The 12,218-nt window shown below is 39.5% G+C and overlaps 1 protein-coding gene across 2 annotated transcripts in view; it reads right to left on the reverse strand.

Annotated features, from left to right (window-relative positions):
• Window positions 1-12,218, reverse strand: part of LOC309861694 (uncharacterized protein) — a gene marked incomplete at both ends in the record, with an annotated part of 44,708 nt that overhangs the window by 17,338 nt on the left and 15,152 nt on the right. The gene's annotated exons all lie outside the window — the stretch shown is intronic.

A 12,218-nucleotide genomic window follows, 5' to 3' on the forward strand; every position in this document is an offset into this window, starting at 1 on the left:
TGATGATTTTTCCTCTTGCAATTAGCAATCTTGTTATAAACTTTGAAACTAATTGATTTTATTGAAAAAGTCATGACTACCCATATTAAGATACTAGAAAAGGTATCAGAGAAAAGCAAATCTTCCTACTGTACTATAGTTTTGTTAGGGTAGGCAGTTAGGTTCTAACAGGATACCTAGAGGCCAACATGGAGGAATTCATCGGCAGCTATTGGGAAAGTCAGAGGCCTGTCATGCAGCACTCCCCAAGAATCCAGATCAAACCAGATAGGACCAAGATGGCAGGTGCCATGACCGGAAACTCCTGACCAAGTGAAAAAGAAAAGGCATGAAACCCAACTTCCAAGAAATCCCTTCTCCAGGTAAAGAATATTCTAACCCCTAATTAAAGACTGTCAATAAAACATTGAAACCCAAACCCCAGGTCAGCTGCTCTCTCTCTTGAGTTCACCTGCTCTCACATTCGCTCAAAGAATATACTTTTGCTCTCATAAACTTCCCTGCTTGCGTTGTATGTCCATCCTTGAAATCTTTCTTGTGATGAGACCAAGAACCTTCAGTGACTTCTTTGGGATGGGTTGAATCAAGGCCTCGGGGTTTGGGATCTCCCCACCAGGCAAAAGTCTCAGTCACTAGTCTCCTTTTCCATTCCTCCTGGAAATATTCTGAACAAACACAATAGGAACATACTTTCATTTAACAACCATATCTAGGAGATCCTTCCATTTCGGTACATGTTGACCTAATGTATTCTTCTTAATGGCTCCATTGTTTATCATCCTGTAGATGTTTCTTAATTCACTTAACTGATGTTTCATTATGGATATTTTTGTAATTTCCAGATATGTACTTCTGCACAAATATGAAAATAAATATAGGTTACATTCCTAGAAATGATACTGCTTGTTGCTATGGCCTCTTCTTTACAAATAGTACCAGTTTACTCTTCTACAAAAAGCTTATGTGTGATGCGTCTTTCCCCTATACCCTTATCACCATAAATTATTATCAGTTTTTTCGTTTTTATCAATGATAGGTGAAAAAAGATATTTCATTGTTTTGACATGTACTTATCTAATTTTAATGTGTTGTGTATCTTTTCTGACCCTACATAGATTAAGGAAATATATTTCCTAATCTATAGGGTAAGGAAAGTCTCTTAGTTTCTGAAAGGTGTGGTATTTGTAGTAGGATATTAGCATTCAGATTGCTTTAATATGTAAATCTGTTATCCCTCCCTTTTCCCTAACTGCAAAGCTCTAAGGCAAATATTTCCCCTGCCTCCAATAAAAGTGCCTTTTAGGAAAGTGGACTTCATTTTTCTGTTAATTTTGGTCTAACATCCTATTGTAACTCATACAGTGAGAGGAAAAGACGCTTTCTCTGAAGACCTTAAAAGACTGTGGGAATTGAGGGAAATGGAGAGAAGGCAGTATGATGCCCATGTGCAGGGTGCAGGAGCTGGGAACTGATCCCCAGAAGTTGCCACAAAAGGGAAAAGACCTGCTGCCTGGGAAAGGAAGAGGCAAGGAGCGCCTAGCAAGTACCATGTTAAGGGATAACGAATGTGTCCAAGCTGCCTGAAGTCTCTGGCAGTGCCTGGAAGCTCATATCTCTACTGGGTGCACTGTGCTTCCTGGCACTGCTGGCTCCCAGCATCATAGCTTACAGTGGAATAGTGATTGTTGAAGAATGGTGATGGTCCTAGTGCTTACTCCAAGGTTTTACTTGGTCCCCAGTTGCATACAGCTCCTTCTCCTAACACCTGGAAGCCCAAGAAAATTGGGTGGACTAGAACTCTGAATCCCGGTCTCAGAGATGAGCCCCAACTTCATAATATCTGCATAGAAGGGAAGAGAATTGAACTAAGACGGCTCAAGATCCTCTCCTGGAACAGTAGTTACTAACCCTGTACACATTCCCCTTTGACTTTACCTTTGTTTAGAGGATTTTGAGTTTTGTGCAGACATTTAAATTTTTTTGCATGGTAAAACTGATGTTTCTTTTCTTTAATGACTATTCTTTCATGCATTTATGTTTAAAATCAAACTTTGATCAACCTTGAACTTGTTTTAAGAGATCTACCTTTTTCTTTCCATATGATTGTCCATTATTAAACAGTCCAGTTTTTCTTCAATGACCTGAAATCCCCCCTTTATCATACATTAACTTATATTGATCTTTCTTTCTTTTCTTCTTTTTTTTTTAAATGTACATATCCAGTGGCTTTAATCGCTCCAGCTATGTTATATATAGTGATTTTTTTGGCAAGGCTACACCTTCCTGACTACCTCGGTTTTTCTAATTTTCCCATAAAACCTATGGTTTTTCTCCTGATATGAACCCAAGAGTTTGCATGTTTATTTTCCCTCAATCCTGATGATATTTTTCACTGGGATTATATGATAATTATTAATCGATCTAGAATAACTTAGCATTTTACAAGATTGTGTCTTTATCTTCATAAGCATGTGTAGATGTATTCATCTTAATCTGTATCCTACAGTAGCACCCTCAAATTCCCTTCAACACCTCTTGTACATTTCTTGTTAATTTTTTCCGTAGCTACTTAGTCATTATGCTGAAACTGTAAGAGATCTTTACTTCCACTATACTCTCAAAATACTTGTAAAGTTTATGTAGAAAACAATGACTTTCATATATAATTAAGATTTATTCATTTATTTCATCTATCAAGCTGTTGTACGAGCATCCACTCCTGGAGTGTGGAGTTCAGGACCGAGTACTAAACTTAAGGAGAGGGGCTCCTGGGTGGCTCAGTGGGTTAAAGCCTCTGCCTTCGGCTCAGGTCATGATGCCAGGGTCCTGGGATCGAGCCCTACATTGGGCTCTCTGCTCAGCAGCGAGCCTGCTTCCCCTTCTCTCTCTGTCTGCCTCTCTGCCTACTTGTGATTTCTATGTCAAATAAATAAATAAAAATCTTTAAAAAAAAAATAAATAAACTTAAGGAGAGACTTTGGTGCTGGAATGTGGCCAGAGGAGAGTCATCGTGAGGGTACAGGGAATGGGAACCAAGTCACTTAATTGTATTACACTATATTATGTACACTGAATGGCTGCTATATGCCAGACACTCTTCCTAAGTATCTTGTTATTTCACTTAATCCTCATAGTAATCCAATGAGGATGGTTCTGTTGTTATCCTCATTTAAGAGATGAGAAAATGAAGGTGGAAAAGTTAATTGTCCAATTCACAGTGCTAGTATGGCAAGGCACATTTTAGAAGTCTATATCTTTGGTTGAGGGAAATGAGGTAGAGTATAGGGAAGCATGACACCTACTTTCAAATTTTTTTTCTTTTCTATTTTTTTTAAATTTTTTATAAACATATAATATATTTTTAACCCCCAGGGTACAGGTATGTGAATCGCCAGGTTTACACACTTCACAGCACTCACCATAGCACACACCCTCCCCAATGTCCATAACCCCACCCCCCTTCTCCCAATCCTTCTCCCCCCAGCAACCCTCAGTTTGTTTTGTGAGATTAAGAGTCACTAATAGTTTGTCTCCCTCCCAATCCCATCTTGTTTCATTTATTCGTACCCTACCCCCTTAACCCCCCATGTTGTATCTCCACTTCCTCATATCAGGGAGATCATATGATAGTTGTCTTTTCCCGCTTGACTTATTTCGCTAAGTATAATACTCTCTAGTTCCATCCACGTTGTCGCAAATGGCAAGATTTCATTTCTTTTGATGGCTGCATAGTATTCCATTTTGTATATATACCACATCTTCTTTATCCATTTCTGTTGATGGACATCTAGGTTCTTTCCATAGTTTGGCTATTGTGGACATTGCTGCTATAAACATTCGGGTGCACGTGCCCCTTCGGATCACTATGTTTGTATCTTTAGGGTAAATACCCAGTAGTGCAATTGCTGGGTCATAGGGCAGTTCTATTTTCAACATTTTGAGGAACCTCCATGCTGTTTTCCAGAGTGGTTGCACCAGCTTGCATTCCCACCAACAGTGTAGGAGGGTTCCCCTTTCTCCGCATCCTCGCCAGCATCTGTCATTTCCTGACTTGTTGATTTTAGCCATTCTGACTGGTGTGAGGTGGTATCAAATTTTTGAAGCTCTCTCATATGGAAGAAACCATAAACTTTTTTCTTTGGGTGCCCAGAGACTAATATGTGGACAAATAGGCAAGAGCTGTTGATAAGTAGATTTCTGGCTAATGTATGTAATAACTTTCAAAGAATGAAATATATCTTAAAAAAGAATATGTGATCTTGCAAGGAGTGAGTTCCGAATGGAAAAGTCCAAACAGTGGTTGGATGGCCTTGGTTGAAGATGTTGGCAAAGCTACTCAGGCTTAGTGATTTGTATTAATCATTCTTAAGGACCCCCAGGGCCTTGGGAGGATGGTAAAGGATTTACCCTTTAATTTCCAGTGTAGTAGGGTTATGGGTACAGTGGCAACATTTAATGAGTTCCAGGTTATCTACCTCACAAAAACAGGATTGAAGGGCTGATTCATATTAAGCAAAGCTGATAAAATCCATGAAACTCCACAACAGAAAAATTTGGATAGCATCTAATAAAAGCAGCAGCAGTGTATATGATAGTGGTTGTGCAGTACAGTCCTTGTGAACATGGATTCCAGAGCCAGACCATGTGGGTTCAGATCCCAGTTCTACCATTTACTAACTATGGACATCAGGCAAGTTAACTTAGCATTAGTCTCCTCACATTTAAATTACTGCATTAAAAACACTCTCGTATTTTAACCCCTGTAAGGGACAAATTAGTGTAAATAGATAGGTAGGTGGATGGATGAATAGATGGCTGGTTGGATAAATACAGTGTGAGAATGAGAGAGAAACAATAACCTGAAACACAATAAGTAATAAATGTTTGCTATTATTTTTCCAAAGGATTTCCATGGTATTTTAAATATTCAAACACAATAACAGTAAATCATCTTTAACTGTATAAATTGTCACAAACTAATACATTGCTTTGGAAAAAATAAAGAGATGCACATGGCAAATAACACAAACATAAGTCAAGAAAATACTAAACTATGATAGATTAGAACTCTGACTCTTTTTTTTTTTTTTAAGATTTTATTTATTTATTTGTCAGAGAGAGAGATCACAAGTAGGCAGAGAGGCAGGCAGAGGCAGAGGGAGAAGCAGGTTCCCTGCCAAGCAAGGAGCCCAATATGGGACTCGATCCCAGGACACTGGGATCATGACCTGAACTGAAGGCAGCCGTTCAACCAACTGAGCCACCCAGGCCTCCCTAGAACTCTGACTCTTAAAAAGTTCTTCTAAAACTGTCGATCTATTTTTATTTATTTTAACAATCAAAAATAAGTATTTCATTGAGCATCTAGAGTGTCTATTATTAAGCCCAGCACAGTGCTAAATACTTGAAGGAAAAATATAAGAATATCACATTGTCATTGTCCTTAAGTAGTTTATAGTTTAGCTATTTGTGATTGTAACGACACATTTTTTAGATTTATGTTTTTTACTGAGGGTGGAGGGGCAGAGGAAGAGCTAGAGAGAGAATGCCAAGCTGGCTCCACGCCAACTGCAGACACAGGGCTCACTGCTGGGCTGGACTTAGGGCTCGATCTCATGACCCTGAGATCATGACCTGGGTGGAAATCAAGAGTCAGATGTTTAATTGACTGAGGTGCCCCTCAGTCTGGTGCACCTCTTAAAGACACATTTAAAAAATGTGCCCCTCAGGTGCCCCTCCAAAGACACATTAAAAAATTCTAGGACCTAACACCTTTTTTTTTTTTTTTAAAAAAGGACCCTAACATCTTTAAGTAAAATCATCTCTGAAAATAATCACTTTGAAAAGTTATACACTTACTTCAATAACTCTGCCATTGTTCAAAACACTTTTTGCTTCTATCCCTTTGGGAATGCCCTTGGAGTCATTTACAAGTAAGTCATGTAAGAAAAGTAGACTCATTGCTCCTCCATCTTCCTCCAGCACCTAGCTTAGTTGCCTGAATTCATCAGTAGATTTGGTGTTCAGTGACTTCTGGTTATTTTAACATCTCAGATTGACCCTAAAAGACAAGTTTTGCTATTCTTTTTTTTATTTTTAATTTTTCATAAACATATATTTTTATCCCCAGGGGTACAGGTCTGTGAATCGCCAGGTTTACACACTTCACAGCACTCACCAAAGCACATACCCTCCCCAATGTCCATAACCCCAACCCCTTCTCCCAACCCCCCTCCCCCCATTAATCCCCCTCCCCCCAGCAACACTCAGTTTGTTTTGTGAGATTAAGAGTCACTTATGGTTTGTCTCCCTCCCAATCCCATCTTGTTTCATTGATTCTTCTCCTACCCACTTAAGCCCCCATGTTGCATCACCACTTCCTCATATCAGGGAGATCATATGATAGTTGTCTTTCTCCGCTTGACTTATTTCGCTAAGCATGATACGCTCTAGTTCCATCCATGTTGTTGCAAATGGCAAGATTTCATTTCTTTTGATGGCTGCATAGTATTCCATTTTGTATATATACCACATCTTCTTTATCCATTCATCTGTTGATGTACATCTAGGTTCTTTCCATAGTTTGGCTATTGTGGACATTGCTGCTATAAACATTCGGGTGCACGTGCCCCTTTGGATCACTACGTTTGTAAATACCCAGTAGTGCAATTGCTGGGTCATAGGGCAGTTCTATTTTCAACATTTTGAGGAACCTCCATGCTGTTTTCCAGAGTGGTTGCACCAGTTTGCATTCCCACCAACAGTGTAGGAGGGTTCCCCTTTCTCCACATCCTCGCCAGCACCTGTCATTTCCTGACTTGTTGATTTTAGCCATTCTGACTGGTGTGAGGTGATATCTCATTGTGGTTTTGTATTTCCCTGATGCCGAGTGATATGGAGCACTTTTTCATGTGTCTGTTGGCCATCTGAATGTCTTCTTTGCAGAAATGTCTGTTCATGTCCTCTGCACATTTCTTGATTGGATTATTTGTTCTTTGGGTGTTGAGTTTGCTAAGTTCTTTATAGATTTTGGACACTAGTCCTTTATCTGATATGTCGTTTGCAAATATCTTCTCCCATTCTGTCAGTTGTCTTTTGATTTTGTTAACTGTTTCCTTTGCTGTGCAAAAGCTTTTGATCTTGATGAAATCCCAATAGTTCATTTTTGCCCTTGCTTCCCTTGCCTTTGGCGATGTTCCTAGGAAGATGTTGCTGCGGCTGAGGTCGAAAAGGTTGCTGCCTGTGTTCTCCTCAAGGATTTTAATGGATTCCTTTTGCACATTGAGGTCCTTCATCCATTTTGAGTCTATTTTCGTGTGCGGGGTAAGGAAATGGTCCAATTTCATTTTTCTGCATGTGGCTGTCCAATTTTCCCAACACCATTTATTGAAGAGGCTGTCTTTTTTCCATTGGACATTCTTTCCTGCTTTGTCAAAGATTAGTTGACCATAGAGTTGAGGGTCTATTTCTGGGCTCTCTATTCTGTTCCATTGGTCTATGTGTCTGTTTTTGTGCCAGTACCATGCTGTCTTGATGATGACAGCTTTGTAATAGAGCTTGAAGTCCAGAATTGTGATGCCACCAACTTTGGCTTTCTTTTTCAATATCCCTTTGGCTATTTGAGGTCTTTTCTGGTTCCATATAAGTTTTAGAATTATTTGTTCCATTTCTTTAAAAAAGATGGAGGGTACTTTGATAGGAATTGCATTAAATGTGTAGATTGCTTTAGGTAGCATAGACATTTTCACAATATTTATTCTTCCAATCCAGGAGCATGGAACATTTTCCCATTTCTTTGTGTCTTCCTCAATTTCTTTCATGAGTACTTTATAGTTTTCTGAGTATAGATTCTGTGCCTCTTTGGTTAGGTTTATTCCTAGGTATATTATGGTTTGGGGGTGCAATTGTAAATGGGATTGACTCCTTAATTTCTCTTTCTTCTGTCTTGTTGGTGTAGAGAAATGCAACTGATTTCTATGCATTGATTTTATATCCTGACACTTTACTGAATTCCTGTACAAGTTCTAGCAGTTTTGGAGTGGAGTCTTTTGGGTTTTCCACATATAGTATCATATCATCTGTGAAGAGTGATAATTTGACTTCTTCTTTGCCAATTTAGATGCCTTTAATTTCCTTTTGTTGTCTGATTGCTGAGGCTAGGACTTCTAGTACTATGTTGAATAGCAGTGGTGATAATGGACATCCCTGCCGTGTTCCTGACCTTAGCAGAAAAGCTTTTAGTTTTTCTCCATTGAGAATGATATTTGCGGTGGGTTTTTCATAGATGGCTTTGATGATATTGAGGTATGTGCCCTCTATCCCTACACTTTGAAGAGTTTTGATCAGGAAGGGATGCTGTACTTTGTCAAATGCTTTTTCAGCATCTATTGAGAGTATCATATGGTTCTTTTTCTTTCTTTTATTGATGTGTTGTATCACATTGACTGATTTGCGGATGTTGAACCAACCTTGCAGCCCTGCAATAAATCCCACTTGGTCGTGGTGAATAATTCTTTTAATGTACTGTTGAATCCTATTGGCTAGTATTTTGTTGAGTATTTTTGCATCTGTGTTCATCAAGGATATTGGACTATAGCTCTCTTTTTTGATGGGATCCTTGTCTGGTTTGGGGATCAAGGTGATGCTGGCCTCATAAAATGAGTTTGGAAGTTTTCCTTCCATTTCTATTTTTTGGAACAGTTTCAGGAGAATAGGAATTAGTTTTTCTTTAAATGTTTGGTAGAATTCCCCCGGGAAGTCATCTGGCCCAGGGCTTTTGTTTGTTTGGAGATTTTTAATGACTGTTTCAATCTCCTTACTGGTTATGGGTCTGTTCAGGCTTTCTATTTCTTCCTGGTTCAGTTGTGGTAGTTTATATGTTTCTAGGAATGCATCCATTTCTTCCAGAAATTTGTTGGCGTAGAGTTGCTCATAGTATGTTCTTATAATAGTTTGTATTTCTTTGGTGTTAGTTGTGATCTCTCCTCTTTCATTCATGATTTTATTTATTTGGGTCCTTTCTCTTTTCTTTTTGATAAGTCGGGCCAGGGGTTTATCAATTTTATTAATTCTTTCAAAGAACCAGCTCCTAGTTTTGTTGATTTGCTCTATTGTTTTTTTGGTTTCTATTTCATTGATTTCTGCTCTGATCTTTATGATTTCTCTTCTCCTGATGGGCTTAGGGTTTCTTTCTTGTTCTTGTTCCAGCTCCTTTAGGTGTAGGGTTAGGTTGTGTACCTGAGGCCTTTCTTGTTTCTTGAGAAAGGCTTGTACCGCTATATATTTTCCTCTCAGGACGGCCTTTGTTGTGTCCCACAGATTTTGAACCATTGTATTTTCATTATCATTTGTTTCCATGATTTTTTTCAATTCTTCTTTAATTTCCCGGTTGACCCATTCATTCTTTAGAAGGATGCTGTTTAGTCTCCATGTATTTGGGTTCTTTCCAAACTTCCTCTTGTGGTTGAGTTCTAGCTTCAGAGCATTGTGGTCTGAAAATATGCAGGGAATGATCCCAATCTTTTGATACCGGTTGAGTCCTGATTTAGGACCGAGGATGTGATCTATTCTGGAGAATGTTCCATGTGCACTAGAGAAGAATGTGTATTCTGTTGCTTTGGGATGAAATGTTCTGAATATATCTGTGATGTCCATCTGGTCCAGTGTGTCGTTTAAGGCCTTTATTTCCTTGCTGATCTTTTGCTTGGATGATCTGTCCATTTCAGTGAGGGGAGGGTTAAAGTCCTCTAGTATTATTGTATTATTGTTGATGTGTTTCTTTGATTTTGTTATTAATTGGTTTATATATTTGGCTGCTCCCACGTTGGGGGCATAGATATTTAAAATTGTTAGATCTTCTTGTTAGACAGACCCTTTGAGTATGATATAGTGTCCTTCCTCATCTCTTATTATAGTCTTTGGCTTAAAATCTAATTGATCTGATATAAGGATTGCCACTCCTGCTTTCTTCTGATGTCCATTAGCATGGTAAATTCTTTTCCACCCCCTCACTTTAAATCTGGAGGTGTCTTCGGGCTTAAAAGATATGTTGGAGGCAACATATAGATGGGTTTTGTTTTTTTATCCATTCTGATACCCTGTGTCTTTTGATTGGGGCATTTAGCCCATTAATATTCAGGGTAACTATTGAGAGATATGAATTTAGTGCCATTGTATTGCCTGTAAGGTGATTGTTACTGTATATTGTCTCTGTTCCTTACTGATCTACCACTTGTAGGCTCTCTCTTTGCTTAGAGGACCCCTTTTAATATTTCCTGTAGAGCTGGTTTGGTGTTTGCAAATTCTTTCAGTTTTTGTTTGTCCTGGAAGCTTTTAATCTCTCCTTCTATTTTCAATGATAGCCTAGCTGGATATAGTATTCTTGGCTGCATGTTTTTCTCATTTAGTGCTCTGAAAATATCATGCCAGCTCTTTCTGGCCTGCCAGGTCTCTGTGGATAAGTCAGCTGCCAATCTAATATTTTTACCATTGTATGTTACAGACTTCTTTTCCCGGGCTGCTTTCAGGATTTTCTCTTTGTCACTGAGACTTGTAAATTTTACTATTAGGTGACGGGGTGTGGGCCTATTCTTATTGATTTTGAGGAGTGTTCTCTGAACCTCCTGAATTTTGATGCTCATTCCCTTTGCTGTATTGGGGAAATTCTCCCCAATAATTCTCTCCAGTATACCTTCTGCTCCCCCTCTCTTTCTTCTTCTTATGGAATCCCAATTATTCTAATGTTGTTTTGTCTTATGGTGTCACTTATCTCTCGAATTCTCCCTTCGTGGTCCAGTAGCTGTTTGTCCCTCTTTTGCTCAGCTTCTTTATTCATTGTCGTTTGGTCTTCTATATCACTAATTCTTTCTTCTGCCTCATTTATCCTAGCAGTGAGAGCCTCCATTTTTTATTGCACCTCATTAATAGCTTTTTTATTTCAATTTGGTTAGATTTTAGTTCTTTTATTTCTCCAGAAAGGGTTTTTATATCTCCTGAGAGGGTTTCTCTAATATCTTCCATGCCTTTTTCGAGCCCGGCTAGAACCTTGAGAATTGTCATTCTGAACTCTAGATCTGACATATTACCAATGTCTGTATTGATTAGGTCCCTAGCCTTCGGTACTGCCTCTTTTTCTTTTTTTTTGTGGAGAATTTTTCCGCCTTGTCATTTTGTCCAGATAAGAGTATATGGAGGAGCAAGTAAAATACTAAAAGGGTGGCAACAACCCCAGGAAAATATGCTTTAACCAAAACAGAAGAGATCCCAAATCGTGAGCGGAGAGAGAGGGGATAAAAAGAGGTTCAAAAAGAAAGAAAGAAAAAAAAGAATTAAAAAAAAGAAAATGAATAAAGAAAAATATAAAAAAGAGAAAATATATATATTAGATAAACTAGTTAAAAAACGTTAAAAAAGAAAAGGGTAAACGTTAAAAAAAATTTTCAGCAGAAGAAGAGAAAAAAAAAAAGAAAAAGAAAAAAATTGAATTAACTGCAAGACTAAAAAAATCACAGGGAGAAAGCCATGAGTTCTGTGCTTTGCTTTCTCCTCCTCTGGAATTCTGAGACTCTCCTTGGTATTGAAACCGCACTCCTTGGTAGGTGAACTTGGTCTTGGCTGGATTTCTTGTTGATCTTCTGGGGGAGGGGCCTGGTGTAGTGATTCTCAAGTGTCTTTGCCCCAGGCGGAATTGCACCGCCCTTACCAGGGGCGGGGCTGAGTAATCTACTCGGGTTTGCTTTCAGGAGCTTTTGTTCCCTGAGCACTTTCTGTAGAGTTCTGGAGGACAGGAATACAAATGGCGGCCTCCTGGTCTCTGGCCAGGAGGAGCCAAGAGCCTGGAGCCCCACTCCTCAGTGTGCCTTCAGAGAACAGTGCCCAGTTACTCCCGTCTGCCTGACCTCCGGCCGTGCTCCGAGCTCACTGAGCCTACGACCGGTTCAAGGTAACACTGAGCTGTGAGCTTACTGTCGGCTCTGTCTCTGTAGCCGGCTTTCCTGTTTTAATACCCGCAAACTCTGCGACACTCAGACACCCTCGATCCTTCTGTGACCCTGCGGGACCTGAGGCCACGCTGACCCCGCGTGGGCTTCGCCCGGTTTAGCCTCTGGAGTGATGTCCCTCAGCAGAACAGACTTTTAAAAGTCCTGATTTTGTGCTCCTGTTGCTCCGCCGCTTGCCGGGAGCCGGCCCCTCCCCCCCGGGGTCTATCTTCCTGTCAC

This window comes from Mustela nivalis (genome assembly GCF_964662115.1).
Source record: "Mustela nivalis genome assembly, chromosome: 3".
In the NCBI taxonomy this organism is placed as follows: domain Eukaryota; kingdom Metazoa; phylum Chordata; class Mammalia; order Carnivora; family Mustelidae; genus Mustela; species Mustela nivalis.